Raw genomic sequence first — 16,277 nt, 5'->3', positions numbered from 1 at the left:
GCTCCAGGGTAAAGCCCACCAGGGAGAAGTTAGATGCAACACTGCTCCCCAGGACTGAAGTGGATGTGGGGATGCCCCATCCCTCCGGGGGAGATCGCCAGGGGGCACGGGCCCTCCTACGCGGTCAGGGGACCAAGAAAATCCCCACCAGCGGGTGTCTATAGGGGACAGAGAAAATCCCCTTCAGCAGCAGGTTGCGTTTTTGAGTTGGGATTATATCTTGCACACCTTTGGGGTTTGACATCTGGTCGAAGAAGGGCCGCTGGGTCTGTGGCTATCTTTGTCTTGTCTTTTTGTTGTCTGTTGTGTTGCTTGTTGTGTTTAAAGAAATGGGGCAAGCAGAGAGTGAGGGGACTCTTTCATGTCTCCGTTCCTCCTAATAGATGTGGGGCTTCTCCCTTACTCATTCCTTGTGTTAATGGCTGGCTATAACTGGAGCCAACTGGGGTTAGTCTAACTCGAGATAGAGACTTTAAGGAATGTTCCCAAGCAGCTGCCGAAACTTCCTTTGTTTCGGGGAAGTTCCTTGCCCTCTCTGGCCCCATGTGGACTGACTAGCCCCCTCCCCCTTGCTGGCGGGAAAGCATGGCGTCTGCTCCTCTGTTGGGGTTGATAAGCTCTAAAACCAGGAATCCTTTCTCTGCCTTCTGGCAGCACTTTGTTTCTTCTGTCTCCCCATTCTCATGTTTCTGCACCAATGTGCGTGCAGCCTGCATGATTAGCCTCTAGATCACGCACCACGGCTCCTTCTCTCTTCACTGTCAAGGAGCAAGAAGAGCAGCCCCTGAACCCCACTCCAGATCCTCCCACCCGTGTCTCAGGTAAACATTCGAAGTGGAGTGGGCCCAGGTGAAATGTAAATCAGTATTTGAACTAAGTTAAGTTTGTTGGTTTCATTAAGATATACATGTCTTTTCAGTTATCAGCAGTAAATGTGAAACTTCAGAGTTTACTTAAGATCAAATAAAGCTTTGCTTGACCTTCACTTTGTATCAGTCTCACTCCTTTGACCATGGACCCAACATGGCCCACTCCTCCTGACCCCAGCGCAGCTTTTCTGCCCCCAGGTCCTGTCCCTGTGCTTTAATAAAGCCACTTTTTGCACCAAAGATGTTTCAAGAATTCTTTCTTGGCCTTAGGTGCTGAACCCTAACATTCCTTCCTACATCAAGAGTTCTCCTGGCCTCCACCCACTAGTGCCAGTGGGAAGCCTCTTCCCCCCAGCCTTGTGACAAAGACAGATATATTCAGTTACAGTTGACCACCGGGGGTAAATTGTCACCAATGCCCTTGACTTACTATTTTCTGAGCTACACACTGTAAGGACCTATTTTAGCCAGAACACTCCCATCCAAGTTAAACAATAACCTTGTTGTTTAACCCTTAAACTGTCCCTGCCTCTCTTCCCCCAGGGAACTTACTCAAAAACAAGTCCCAGAAACCAGCCCCAGGTAAAAAGCCCAGATAAAAGGGTGGGTCAGGCCAGGTGGAGACATCCGATCAGTGGGGGAGGGGTGCATCCTGTCTCCCTAGTTACCAAGGAGTATGGGCCCCGCCCTCTGGGCACCTTTTGGGCGCCAATTCTGACCAAGGTGATAGGCTGATTCAAATATCTACTAGGGTAAATTGTAATGCAATTGGTCACTGTGCAGCTTTCTCTGTGTGTTACAATCTCATTGGCCACTTGTGCATGGCCAGGCCCAACCACATGGCCTTTGCCCTTAAAAGCTAGTCTGTAAAGGAGAGCAGGGTCGCCCGCTCTGTAAGAGGCATGGCCCGGGAATGTTCGGTTTGATTCCTGATGCTTGGCGCAAAATAAAGCTTTGCTTGACCTTTGCTTTGTATCAGTCTTGCTCCTTTAATCACGGACCCATTATTGGGGGACCTAACAACACCAGTTTTATGCTTAGAATGATTTTAAATCTCTCTCGGGTCACGACAACCTTTCATTGTTCACCCTTCTCATTTCTAGCGCCAGTGTCGCCAGTGACAGCTCTGCTTTGCCCTGGGACACCTGCTTTAGGTAGAAGGCCCAGGCCTTCGTCTCTTCTCAAATTTCAACCCCAGATAATACTTTCATCCTCTTCTTTTCCACAACAGCCTCCAAAGTCCACAGCGAGAGGCAAGAAATTAATTTCCTGGGAAAGTGCGATTGACTAGGGGAGAGCAGATCCCTAAGAGCTTCCTTTCTTCTGGATCAGCAGTAAGTCCGGACCACAGCAAATCCCCGCCTCACAAGAACAGTCTCAGTAGCCTCTGACCATGCAGCTGGCTCTCTGCTCCTTTTTATTAATTCCCTTGATGGTTTTCTTCTACAGGTGCTCCTGGTTTGGAACAAGATGCCAGTTAGTTTACCCACGTGAGGCTAAGAATTGTAGACAACCTCTTCTACCTGATATTTTTTCAGTATGTTCAAAAATATGGTAATTTCAACTCAAGTTTATACTAAAATTTATGTTTCTACTATGGAAGATTGAAGGCTTAAAGAATAGTGTATGGGTTCCATGTAATATATGAAAACAGGGTAATATAACTTGAATATCACTATTTGCAACCACGAATGGCATACGGGATCTGTAGAATTAGGAGTCTTTGTTAACTTCAAAATCGGAATCTTCCAAGACATCGGCTGGCTGCTGAGGGATGGTCAAAAACCCATCTAAGAATTCATCTTCCTAAAAAATAGAACATGAACACAATCAAGCCTTTATTGCCAACTGTCATTCCTCTGGAACAACAGATGTCAGACTTAAATGTTAAGTGAAACCATGGATTGCAAAAAGAAAATCCAAATTGGGTTAAGCTCTGCAAGACATACAACCCCATCCCTTCTAGAAATATCTCCCCCACACACACACACACACACATCATCCTTCTCCACCCTGACCCAAACACGGATGAACTATGGAGACAGTAGCAAATCATGGCTTTTACAGAGATCCTAAATCAAATGAAATGTAAACCAGGGAACAAACAAACAAGACAATTGGAGAAATCCAAAACTCACAAGATATTTGATTATGGGCAGGACTTGTTTTAATTTTAGTAGGTGATGCTGTTGTTGTGTTCCTGTTCTAAAGATCCCTGTCCTTAGGAAATACTAAAATGTTTGTGGATAAAATCATACACTCTGAGAAATCTGCTGCACTTTCACTCACGGGAATGGCATCCAAATCATTTGTGAGTTGTCAGTTTTTGAGGTAACATGATGGATACATAGGAGTTGGGTTTTCTTTAATCTCTACTTCTGCAAAATTTGAAAAATTTCAGGACAGTATGTTAATATACTCAGTTTACTGTTCACATCACAGTACTTAAGAAAAATTGAACATCACAAATGTATGAGTCCCTCTGAATGTTTGTTTCTGGTCCCCCTTCACTCTTATTGCATGTAGAGAGAACCACTGTCTAAAATCTACGGGTTTTATTCTAATTTCACATTCTTTGAATTCCTTGTGCCCTCTGGGCCATTAAATGCTAGTTTGACATCCATCCCCAAGGTCACTGGTCTCAAGGAGCTACTTATACCAGGTGATCCAGAGAGTAATTTAATTAGCTCTTTTTTCACTGATTGCCATGGATTCACCTTTCTCCAAACTTAGTGCTGTGGCTGGCCCGGTTAGCTGCATGTTTAAGTCAACTAGTAAGTTTCAAATTACTGTTGCCTTCCCCACCCCCTACAGATATAACTGACCCTGCCTGAGATCCAGTCCTTCCCAATTTTACCAGGTAATTCTAATGTGCTGAGAAGCCTGAGAAACTCTGAAATGAGAAAAGCGTCCTTCATCTTGTAGTCAAAAAGCTTAGAGTTCATACGAAATAAATTCTGCTGTCCTGGCCCCTCCCACGGCCATTGTGATACACTTGGTCTGGGACATGTCCAGGCACCCATAGCATTACAAACATTCCAGGTGTGTTTGACACAAGCCAGGGTCCAGGACCACAGCCCTCCAAGCAGCTAGAGGAGTAGTTTCTCATCCTTGGCTGTCCTGTAGATCCCTGGGGATTGGTAAAATTCCTGCAGACCAGGCTGCATCCTGCATCAGAAAATGAGAAAGGGTAGGACTGGATACAGTTTGCAGTGGTTGTAAACTGGCCAGGTGATTCCAATGTATATCCAGGCTGAAAGCAGTTAAATAAATCATCGTATGTTAAAATCAGGTGATACCAGATGATAAATGTGGATTCTCGCTCTTTCTCCAGAGGAACTGGTCTGTAACAGCCACAGCCTGTTTGACCTAAGTATGAGAGGCCATATATCCAGGCTTTGGGGCAGCTTTTGGAAGGAAGAGGAATTTTGGATAACAGTCTCAGTGATCAGGAAGTAAGTGCTACGAGGGTCCCTCATGAAGTGGGAGGCAAAGGGAGCACCAAGAAATTCCCCCACTGCCCCGGAACTCTCAACTCTAGTTATGTTGTCACTGGCCACACTCACCATCCCTGGGTACTCACTGACCCAGGTTCTCTGGGTCTCTAAACCAGCACCTATATTGTCTAAGGATTCCACCCCCATTGAGTCTCAGGTCAGACTGGGGTATCTCTCACTAGGCAGGCCCCTCCTGACCTAACAGCACCATGGAGAAGTTTCACCAGCTTTAGTGTCTTGCGGTCAGGGAAAGGAACCACATGGTATTCACTGTCTTGGGAGATGGTGAGTTCAGGTTTGCGAGGTGGCTCCTGGCTATTGTGTCCTCTGTTATCTGTGAATTCGTGCTGCCATGGGCAGTGTCTGCTCTCCTGGGGATGAGTGTGTGGCTGGTTTCCAGCTTGGAGGTACTCCGACTCCAGGTACTAGGGGGCAGTGGGGGGTGGTGTGGACACACACGCACTGAAGTTGGGAATGTTTGTGTGCAGGGAACAGTGGAAAGTGCATATTGCCACCACAGCAGGTGCTGTCAAGGAGTTTTGCAAAGTACTGACAAATAGGCAATGACCGAATTGGTCCTACTGACTTCAGGTCTCACTGGCTGTTGATGAATGACTGGTTGCTTCCTCGTCTTGGCAGCCCTTGGCATTACTCTTTTTCATTTTAGCTAAAAGTGTTTTTCATTTTAGCTAACAGTCACTGTGGTTTTTATTAGCATTTCCCTGAAGCTGAAGAGGTTAACATTTTCCCCTTTTTGACTATTTGTTTCTCCTCTTTTATGTAGTGCCTATTCAAGGTTTTGTGTGTGTGTGTTTTACCATTTTTCTTTTTTATTATTATTATGTTATATTAGTCACCACACAGGACGTCATTAGTTTTTGTTGTAGTGTTCCATGATTCATTCTTTGCATATAACACCCAGTGCTCCATGTACTACATGGCCTCCTTAATACCCACCACTGGGCTAACCCATACCCTCACCCACCTCCCCTCTAAAACCCTCCGTTCATTTCCTGGAGTCCATAGTCTCTCATGGTTCATTTTTCCCTCTGATTTCCCTCCCTTCCACTTTCCCTTCCTTCACCTAATGTCCTCAGTGCTATTCCTCATAGTCCACAAATAAGTGAAACCATATGATAATTGTCTTTAATTGACTTATTTCACTCAGCATAATCCCCTCCAGTTCCATCCATGTTGATGCAAAAGTTGGGTGTTCATCCTTTCTGATGGCTGCGTAATATTCCATTGTATATATAGAACACATCTTCTTTCTAATGGGTTTTCAGGATATATTTTTTATCTGATAAAACTCTTTACACACTCTTTACACTCTCTGGTTTAATGTACTTTATCAAATATGTAATGCTAATTTTCTCTCCCGCACTGGTATCCCAACCCTTCTCCCTGGTAAATTTTGATGCAAAGTAGCTCCTAATATATCTTAATATAAGCCAAGTTATAATTTTCTCCCTTCCATTTTGTGTTTTATTGTTATCATAAGAATTTTTTTTCCTCCTCAATTGTGAGGCTGCTCTTCTGTAATTTTCTGAAAGCTATTGTGTTCCATGTTCAGATCTGAAATTTAGAACATAAACAAAGATAAGATTAGACCAAAAGGCTGGGTTACCTAACTGGAATATGGTTCAAGAGCAGACATCTCAACAGAAACACGAGGTAAACAGCATTTCCCAATGGACTCAAGACCGAATTAGAAGACAGGTGGGATGTGATTTAAAAGGGAGCAGAGAGAACTAGTGGAGGAAATGTTATCAAAAGTCAAGATACATGAGCATTTTTCAAATTGCTGAAGGACATCAACCCACAGATTCAATTAGCCCAATACACCCTAAGCAAAGTGAAACCATAACCAGCTACACACCATTGTCTGAAAAAAACAAAGAAAATAAAGATTTTAGAGACTACAGAGGCCAAATAAGCAAGAAAATGGTTGACAGATGACATCTCAACATAAACAAGACATTAACAAGAACTACTTTTAAGTCTTAAATCTCCTGTGAGGCAGATTTCCATACCCAACAGAAAAATAAAAATTCCTGAAGAGATATGTAAGCTGAAAATTTAATTGTTTGTAGCCTCAAATTTAAAAAAAAAAAAAAAAAAAAAACTAAAGTGAGTTCTTCAGTCCAAAGGAAAATAATTCCTTATTGAAAACTGGAAATGCAGGAAGGAATGAAGGGTACCAGAAAGGATAATATATAGAAAAATATTATGGAATATCATTTTATAAAGTTGGCCTAGAAAAGTCTCCTAGAGATTAAAATAATGTAAGATTAAAATGCATGACAACAGTAATGGTAAAAAGGTAAAAACAGGATTAAAAGTGTTTTAATATAGTAGCTTTCCAGGGAAGTTCATGAAAATAATTATATCAAGATATATTAATAAAGGATTCACGATTATTAGTACAACTTCACCGAAATTTGCGAATCTAAAGAGATTATAGAAGGAACAATGAAGTAGTGAAATATTCAATGGAAGTCAAATGAGAATAAACAAGCATTAAAAAGTTAGTTTTGGTGTGGTGCATAAACAATGGATCTTGGAACACTGAAAAAAATGAAATTAAAAAAAGGCAAGAGCATCAGGAAATAATATGGTTGAAATAATCTGAAATGTACTGACAATGACTCAAAATGTAAATGTATAAAATATTAACTTTATGGTCACGTGACATATGCTATAGAACTATAAAAAGGTGTTTTAGATTTCTTTTGTTGATGAACAATAAAGAATCTCTAATTTTTCTTCTATCAATATTGTTTGAGGAACACTTGAGTGTTAAGCATCCAATTCTTTTTTTTTTTAAGATTTTATTTATTTATTTGACAGAGACACAGCAAGAGAGGGAACAGAAGCAGGGGGAGTGGGGAGGGAGAAGCAGGATTCCCACCCAGCAGGGAACCCAATGTGGGGCTTGATTTCAGGACCCTCTGAGATCATGACCTGAGCAGACACTTAACTGACTGAGCAACCCAGGTGCCCCATTAAGCATCCAATTCTTGATTCAGCTCAGGTCATGATCTCAGGGTCATAAGATCAAGGCTCGTGTCTGGCTCCATGCTGGGTATGGAACCTGCTTAAGATTCTCTCTATCCCTCTACCCTTCCCTCCCCCCCCCAAATGTTTGAAAACTTTTGTGCATAGAAACTGATATTCCTACAGAATGTATTCGAAGATGTTAAAATAGTGGGAGAGAAAGAAACATTGAAACTGTGGATAGAAGCTGTAGATCCCACCCCTCATACACGAATATGTTCAGTTTTTACTTCTACAAATCATATCTGACGGTGTGATAACCCCATATTTTTGTGTTTTTGTATAAAGATTCAGGAGATCCTTAAATACTATGGATGTGAGACCAGATGTCTCTTCTGGATTGTCTGCTCTGGGTTATCCACCCACTTATTCCATAAGAGGGGGATCAGAAGCTGCTGCATTTTCCAGCAAGAGACAGGTTGCTTGCCTCTTAGGAGTGGGAGAACCTCCATGGATCCGGATGCCAAGTCAGCCTATTCTGGTGAGTGTAGTATCCATATGGACAGAGTGCTCATTTGTAACTTTTCTCCTTCTGCTAAACCTCCAAGAGTTACGTGGATTGTTCTTTTAAAATATCTTTTGGAAAGTTAACTCCAAAGTGTAAATATTTGCTGAGTGATATTCAAGATATTGTGTTCTTTTGTCTATGAAGCTTTCTTGGGATAATGGGCCAATTTTATTTCTTAACCTCCACCACTAGGTAGAGGAAACTATATTATTTCCTGAACTGTTCAAATTATCTCCCTCTTTGGAAAATGCTTGATCCAGCAGGTGTTTGTCTTCTTTTATTCCTCTCTCTGCTCAGATATCATGTTGTCAGTCCGTCCTTCCCTAATGTTTCCATCTTTAATTGCCCTCCCTCCCTCTCTGCATTATTGATAACCATGATGCTTAAATCTACCCGATAGTAGAAATTCACTGGTCTGTTTATGATCATTTTCCACTCACCAAGATTAAACAGGGGCAGTGACCTGATAAGTTTGTTTCTGGATCCTGGGTTCTAGTACTCTGCTTGGCACATAATAGTTTCTCTATAAATAAGGATATCAGTTGTGTTTCACTTCAAACTAGAACATCTTGGGTACTAAAGTAGATAGTATCAATAATCATACCAGCACAACTGGAATGAAGTGAGAATTACGGTCTGCCTTTCTAGAAATATCAGCTGAGGATAGCAATGAAAGATTTTAAAAGAAAGGTGTGCTTGTTAGGTTTGCATTTTAAACAAATTATTGTGACTATTATACTTGTATAATAGGGAGACTGAATTTAAAGCTTAATGATTAATCTATTGCAGAATACAAGTCAAAAGATTATATCATTGTATACGTGTTCTGTTCCTTCTTATTAACTGACATACAGTATTAGTTTCAGGTGTACAAGATAGTGATTCAGTATTTTTATATGTTACAAAATAATCATCACCATAGCTCTAGTTATCATCAGTCAGCATGCAGAGTTGTTACAATATCTCTATGTTCCCTCTGCTGTACAAGTGTAGAAGTTAGTGATTCATAACTTACATACATATGTTCCTTACCTACATGCAATGCCCAGTGCTCATCACAAGTATACCTACTCCTTAATCCCCACCACCCTGTTATGATGTTCAAGTATGTTCCCTCTATCCCTACTTTGCTGAGGCTATTTATCAAGAATGGATGCTGCACCTTGTCAAATGCTTTCTCTGCATCTATGCAAAGAATCTACGGTTCTTATCCTTTCTTTTATTAATGTGGTGTATCACATTGATTGGTTTGCAAATATTGAGCCACCCCTGTAGCCCTGGAATAAACCTGACTTGATCAGGGTGAATAATTCTTTTAGTGTACTGTTGAATTCTATTTGCTAGTATTTTGTTGAGAGTTCTTGCATCCATGTTTTTTGGGGGTACTGGTCTGTAATTCTCCTTTTTAGAGGTGTCTTTGTCTGGTTTTGGAATCAAGGTAATGCTAGCCTTATACAGTTTGGAAGATTTCCTTCCATTTCTACTTTGGGGAACAGTTTAAAAAGAATAGGTAGTAATTCTTTAAATGTTTGGTAGAATTCCCCTGGGAAGCCATCTGGCCCTGGATTTTTAATTACTGACTCAATTTCTCTCCTGGTTATTTGTCTGTTCAAATTTTCTATTTCTTCCCCTTTCAGTTTGGTAGTTTATCTGTTTCATCCAGATTACCCAATTTGTTGGCATACAATTTTTCATAATACTCTCTTACAAATGTTTGTATTTCTGTGGTGTTGGTTATGATCTCTCCTCTCTCATTCATAATTTTATTTATTTGGGTCCTTTCTCTTTTCTTTTTTGCTAAGCCTGGTTAGGGGTGTATCCATTTTACTCCTTCAAAGAACCAGCTCCTGGTTTCATTGATCTGTTCTACTGGTCTTTTGTTTGCTTGCTTGTTTCTATATCAATTATTTCTATTCTATTATTTCCCTTCTCCTGGCTTTAGTTTTCATTTTAATGTTCTTTTTCTAGCTCCTTTAGGTGTAAAGTTACACTGTGTATTTGAGATTTTTCTTGCTTCTTAAGGTAAGCCTATATCACTATATATTTCCCTCTTATAGCCATTTCTGCTGCATCCCAAACATTTTGAACTGTCATGTTTTAATTTTCATTTGTTTCCATGTATTTTCTTTTTTATTCTTTAATTTTCTGCTTAACCCATTCATTCTTTAGTAGGATATTCTTTAATCTCCATGTATTTGTGGTCTTTCCAAATATTTTTCTTGTTATTAACTTCAAGTTTCATAACATTATTATCTGAAAAAATGCAAGGTATGTTCTCAATCTTTTTTGTATTTTTTGAGGCCTGATTTGACCCAGTATGCGATCTACTCTGGAGAATATTCCATGTGTACTTGAAAAGAATGTCTAGTCTGCTGCTTTAATATGAAATGTTCTGAATATACCTGTTAAGTCCATCTGGTCCCATATGTCATTCAAAGCCATTGTTTCTTAGATTTTTCTCCTTAAATGATCTGTTCATTGCTGTGAGTCGGGTGTTAAAGTCCCCTACTACTATTGCATTGATGAGTTTATGTTTTTTACACTTGATCTTAGCCAAAAGGCCGAGAAGCGATGAGTTTGTTTTTTATTAAATGATTTATATATTTGGCTGCTCCCAAGTTGGGAGTATAAATATTTACAGTTGTTAGATCTGCTTTGGATAGATGCCTTTATTATGATAAATTGCCCTTCTTCGTCTCTTGTTACAGTCTTTGGTTTAAAATCTAGTTTATGTAAGTATGGCTATTCTGGCTTTCTTTTGACGTTCATTAACATCATAAATGGTTCTCTATCCCTTCACTTTCAATCTGCAGGGGTCTTTAGGTCTAAAATAACTCTCTTGTAGGCAGCATATAGGTGGGTCTTGAGGGGTTTTTTTAACCATTTTGACAACCATTGTCTTTTGATTGGAACATTTAGTCCATTTTGATTCACAGTGATTACTGATATGAATTTAGTGCCATTGTTTACTTGTTAAGTCATTGTTTCTGAAGATTTCCTTTATTCCTTTCTAGTCTTTGTTGGTTTTGTCTTTCTTTCCCACAGAAAGTGTCTCCTTTACTATTTCTTGCAGCGCTGGTCATGAACTCCTTTAGTTTTTATTTTTTTATATTATTTTATTTTATTTTTTACTCCTTTAGTTTTTAATCCATTTTGAGTTTATTTTTTGTGTATGATGTAAGAAAGAGGTCCAGTTTCATTCTTTTGGACATTGCTATCCAGTTTTCCCAATACCACTTATTGAAGAAACTCTTCCCCATTGTATATTCTTGCTCCTTTGTTGTAGATTAATTGACCATATAGGTGTGAGTTTATTTCTGGTCTCTCTCCTGTTCCATTGGTCTGTGTCCGTTTTTGTGATAGTACCATATCATTGGTACCATTCATAAATGGTATCATAATATCATTTTGATTATTATAGCTTTGTAGTATGTCTTGAAATCTGGGATCGAGATACCTCCAGTTTTGTTCCTCTTAAGATTGCTTTAACTATTCAACAGCTTTTATGTTTCTATACACATTTTAAGGCTATTCTAGTTCAGTAAAAAGTGCTATTGGTATTTTGATAGGGATTGTGTTAGATCTATAGATTGCTTTGGTAGTATGGATATTTTAATATTAATTCTTCAAATACATGAACATAATTTATCTTTTCATTTGTTTGTATCATCTTATTTCTTTCACCAATAGTTTCTTTCATCACACAGTTTTAATAATATAGGCCTTTCAACTCTTTACTTTTGTATCTTGACTATTGTAAGTAGTGCTACAATAAATATAGGCATGCAAATATCTTTAATTTGAATTTTCATTTTCTATGGGTAAATACCCAAAAGAAATACCCAAGAAGTAACAGAATACTGGGTCATATGGAAATTCTATTCTATTTTATGAGGAACCTCCAGATTGTTTTCCACAATGGCCATATCAGTTTGCTTTCCACCAGTAGTACACGTGTTCCTTTTTCTCCATAACCTCACCAACACTTGTTGTTTCTTGTGTTATTGATTTTAGCCATTCTGAAAAGTTTGGTGATCTCTCATTGTAATTTTGATTCACATTTCCTTGATAATAAGTGATGGTGAACATCTTTTCATGTGTCTGTTGGACATCTGTATATAGTAGAGCTTGAGTATACTTGGAGAAATATCTGTTCATGTCTTCTGCCCAATTTTTTAATTGGATTATTTGCTTTCAGGGTATTGAGTTTTATAAGTTCTGTACATATTTTGTAAATATGTACATATTTTGTACAAAATCCTTAATTGGACATGTCATTGCAAACATATTCTCTCACTTCATAGGATTATGAAGTTTTGTTTAGTTTAGTTTTGTTGATTATTTCCTTTGCTGTGCAGAAGCTTTTTATTTTGATGTAGTCCTAATAGTTTATTTTTGCTTTTGTTTCATTTGTCTTGAAGACATACTGAGAAAAAAAAATGCTGCAGCTGATTTCAAAGAGGTTACTACCGATGTTCTCTTCTAGGATTTTGATGGTTTCACATTTAGGTCTTTCATCTGTTTTGAATTATTTTTCTGTATGGTGTAAGAAAGTGATCCAATCTGTCTTTGCATGCTGCTGTCCAAAACCATTTGTTGAAGAGCCTGTCCTTTTTCCATTGGACATTCTTTCCTGCTTTGTTGAAGATTAACTGACCATATAGTTGTGTGATGTTTGCTGGATTTTCTGTTGTTACATTGATCTATGTGTCTGTTTTTGCACCAGTACCATAGTGTTTTGATTGTTACAGCTTTGTAGTATATCTTGAAATGTGGAATTGTGATACCTCCAGTCTTGTTCTTTCTCAAGATTGCTTTGGGTGTGTGTGTGTGGTTCTATATCAATTTTAGTATTACTTGTTCAAGTTCTTTGAAAAATATTGTTTTTTGATAGGGATGGCATTAAATCTATAGATCGTCATGGATAGCATGGACATTTTAACAGTATTTGTTAAACGCCCAATCCAGGAGCATGAAATATCTTTCCATTTGTTTGTGTCATCTTCCATTACTTTCTTCAGTGTCTTAGAGTTTTTGGAGACTTTAACACACTTGATTAAGTTTATTCCTAGGTATTATATTGATTTTGGTGCATTTGTAAATGGGTCTGTTAATTTCTCTGTTTTATTAGTGTATAGATATGCTTTGACTTATGTATATTGATTTTTGTAACCTGAAACCTTACTGAATTCATTTATTGTTCTAGTAGTATGATGGTTGGGGCCTTTAAAGTTTCTTTTTAATTAATATATAATGTATTATTTGTTTCAGGGGTACAGGTCTGTGAATCATCAGTCTTACACAATTCACAGCATTCACCATAGACCATACCCTCCCCAATGTATATCACCCAGCCACCCTATCCCTCTCCCCCGAACCCAGCAACCCTCAATTTGTTTCCTGAGATTAAGAGTCTCTTATGGTTTCTCCCTCCCTGGTCCTATCTTGTTTCATTTATCCTTCCCTTCCCCCACCCACCCTGCCCTGCCTCTCAAATTCCTCACATCAGAAAGATCATAATTCTCTTTCTCTGATTGATTTCCTTTGCTTAACAAAATACCCTCTAGTTCCATCCACATAGATGCAAAAGGCAAGATTTCATTTGTTTTGATGGCTGCATAGTGTTCCATTGTAAATATACAGCATATCTTCTTTATTTATTCCATTTATTGATGGACATCTGGGCTCTTTCCATAGGTTGGCTATTGTGGACACTGCTGCTATAAACATTCGGGTGCACGTGCCCCTCCGGATCCCTACATTTGTATCTTTAGGGTAAATACCCAGTTGTGTGATGCTGGGTCATAGGGTAGCTCTGTTTTCAACTTTTCAAGGAGCCTCCATACTGTTTTCCAGAGTGGCTACAACAGCTTGCATTCCCACCAACAGGGTAGAAGGGTTTCCCTTTCTCTGCATCCTCGCCAAAATCTGTGATTTTCCTGACTGGTTAATTTTAGCCATTCTGACTAGTGTGAGGTGGTATCTCCCTGTGGGTTTGATTTGTATTTCCCTGATGCTGAGTGATGTTGAGCACTTTTTCATGTGTCTGTTGGACATTTGGATGTCTTTGCAGAAGTATCTGTGCATTTCTTGATTGGATTATTTGTTGTTCATGTGTTGAGTTTGAGAAGTTCTTTATAGATTTGGGATACTAGCCATCTATCTAATGTCATTTGCATACCCATTCTGTCAGTTGTCTTTTGGTTTTGTTGACTATTTCCTTTGCTGTGCAAAAACTTTTGATCTTGATGAAGTCCCAATAGTTCATTTTTGTCCTTGCTTCCCTTGTCTTTGGTGATATTTCTAGGAAGAAGTTGCTGTGTCTGAGGTTGAAGAGGTTGCTGCCTGTGTTCTCCTCAAGGATTTTGATGGATTCCTGTCTCACATTGAGGTCTTTCATCTATTTTGAGTCTATTTTTGTGTTTGTGTGGTATAAAAAAGTGGTCCAGTTTCATTATTCTGCATGTGGCTGTCCAATTTTCCCAACACCATTTGTTGAAGAGATGTATTATTTCTATTGGACATTCTTTCCAGCTTTGTCAAAGATTAGTTGACCATAGAGTTAAGGGCCCATTTCTGGGCTCTCTATTCTGTTCCATTAATCTTTGTGTTTGTTTTTGCAACAGTACCATACTCTCTTGATTACAGCTTTGTCGTAGAGCTTGAAGTCTGAAATTGTAATGTTGCCAACCTTTGTTTTCTTTATTTTTTTTATTTAATTTTATTCTTTCAGTGCTCCAAGATTCATTGTGGTTTTTTTTAAGATTTTATTTATTTATTTGATAGAGGTCACAAGTAGGCAGAGAGGCAAGCAGAGAGAGAAGGGGAAGCAGGTTCCCTGCTGAGCAGAAAGCCTGATGCGGGGCTCAATCCCAGGACCTTGGGATCATGACCTGAGCTGAAGGCAGAGACTTTAACCCACTGAGCCTCCCAGGTGCCACCTAAGATTCATTGTTTATGCACCACACCCAGTGCTCCATGAAATACATGCCCTCCTTAATACCCACCACCAGGCATGTTATTCCTTACGTTTTCAACATTCCTCTGGCTATTCAGGGTATTTTCTGGTTCTGTATAAATTTTAGGATTATTTGTTCCATTTCTTTGAAAAAAGTTAATGGTATTTTGATAGGGTTGCATTAAATGTGTAGCTTGCTCTAGGTAGCATAGACATTTTCATAATATTTGTTCTTCCAATCCATGAGCATGGAATGGTTTTCCATCTCTTTGTTTCTTCTTCAATTTCTTTCATGAGTACTTTATAATTTTCTGAGTACTTTATAGTTTTCTGATTCTTTGTCTCTTTGGTTAGATTTATTGTAGGTATCTTATGGTTTTGAGTATAAGTGTAAATAGAGCCAACTCCTTAATTTCTCTTTCTTCTGTCTTGTTGGTGTATAAAAATGCAACTGATTTCTGTGCATTGATTTTATATCCTGACACTTCAGTAAATTCCTGTATGAGTTCTAGCAGTTTTGGAGTGGAATCTTTTGGGGTTTCCACATAAAGTATCATAACATCTGCAAAAAGTGAGAGTTTAACTTCTTCGTTCCTAATTTAGATGCCTTTTATTTCTTTTTGTTGCCTAATTGCTGAGGCCAGGACTTCTAGTACTATGTTGAATAGCAGTGGTGATAGTGGACAGCCCTGCTGTGTTCCTGTCACATAAAATCAGTAACAATGGCTAAATAAGTATTGGCATATCTATATGAAATTACACTTGAAGCTAATAATGTAAATGTACATTTATTTAAATTATGTTCATGATGTAGTATTATGTATGAGAAACTATTTGTACAATGAAGTTGACTGAATTTACCTGCATGGGAACCCAGAGTTTAGGAAAGGAATTCCAGAGCTTGACAATCACATGAAGCCTAGGGCGCTTCTGCCCAGAATGGGATGGATGGGGCTTTCTGTGATTTGTCCTGCACAAGGGACCACCCAATCCCGACCCTAGGCATGAGCTAAAGAATGTTATTTGTGAGACTTGTGCTGCATAAGTGACCTTGGAAGTTGATTAGCTGACATTAGCTGGACTCCAGGTCAGAACTGGCCCTTCTGGTTTGGACACCAAGAGCTGTAAATCTTGCCTTGATCCCCTCTGGCTCCAGGCTAGGCTGGCCCCCCAGAATAGAATGGAATCCTGGAGGGGAGGCAAGCACATCTAGCCCAGCCTCCTTGAAGATGTAAAGACATGACATAGAAATGCAGCTTGCTCTGAACTGCAAGTAGGCAAACAAATGTTTAACTTCAGACCCCATCATTTGCCCTATAAATATAGACCTTATAGGGATGGTCAGTTGGGAGTCTCACCTGAGGGGAGGATGCTCCATTCTGGCTTCT

This window comes from Mustela erminea, chromosome 1, assembly GCF_009829155.1.
Source record: "Mustela erminea isolate mMusErm1 chromosome 1, mMusErm1.Pri, whole genome shotgun sequence".
Taxonomy (NCBI): domain Eukaryota; kingdom Metazoa; phylum Chordata; class Mammalia; order Carnivora; family Mustelidae; genus Mustela; species Mustela erminea.
This window is presented reverse-complemented; position numbering follows the sequence as displayed.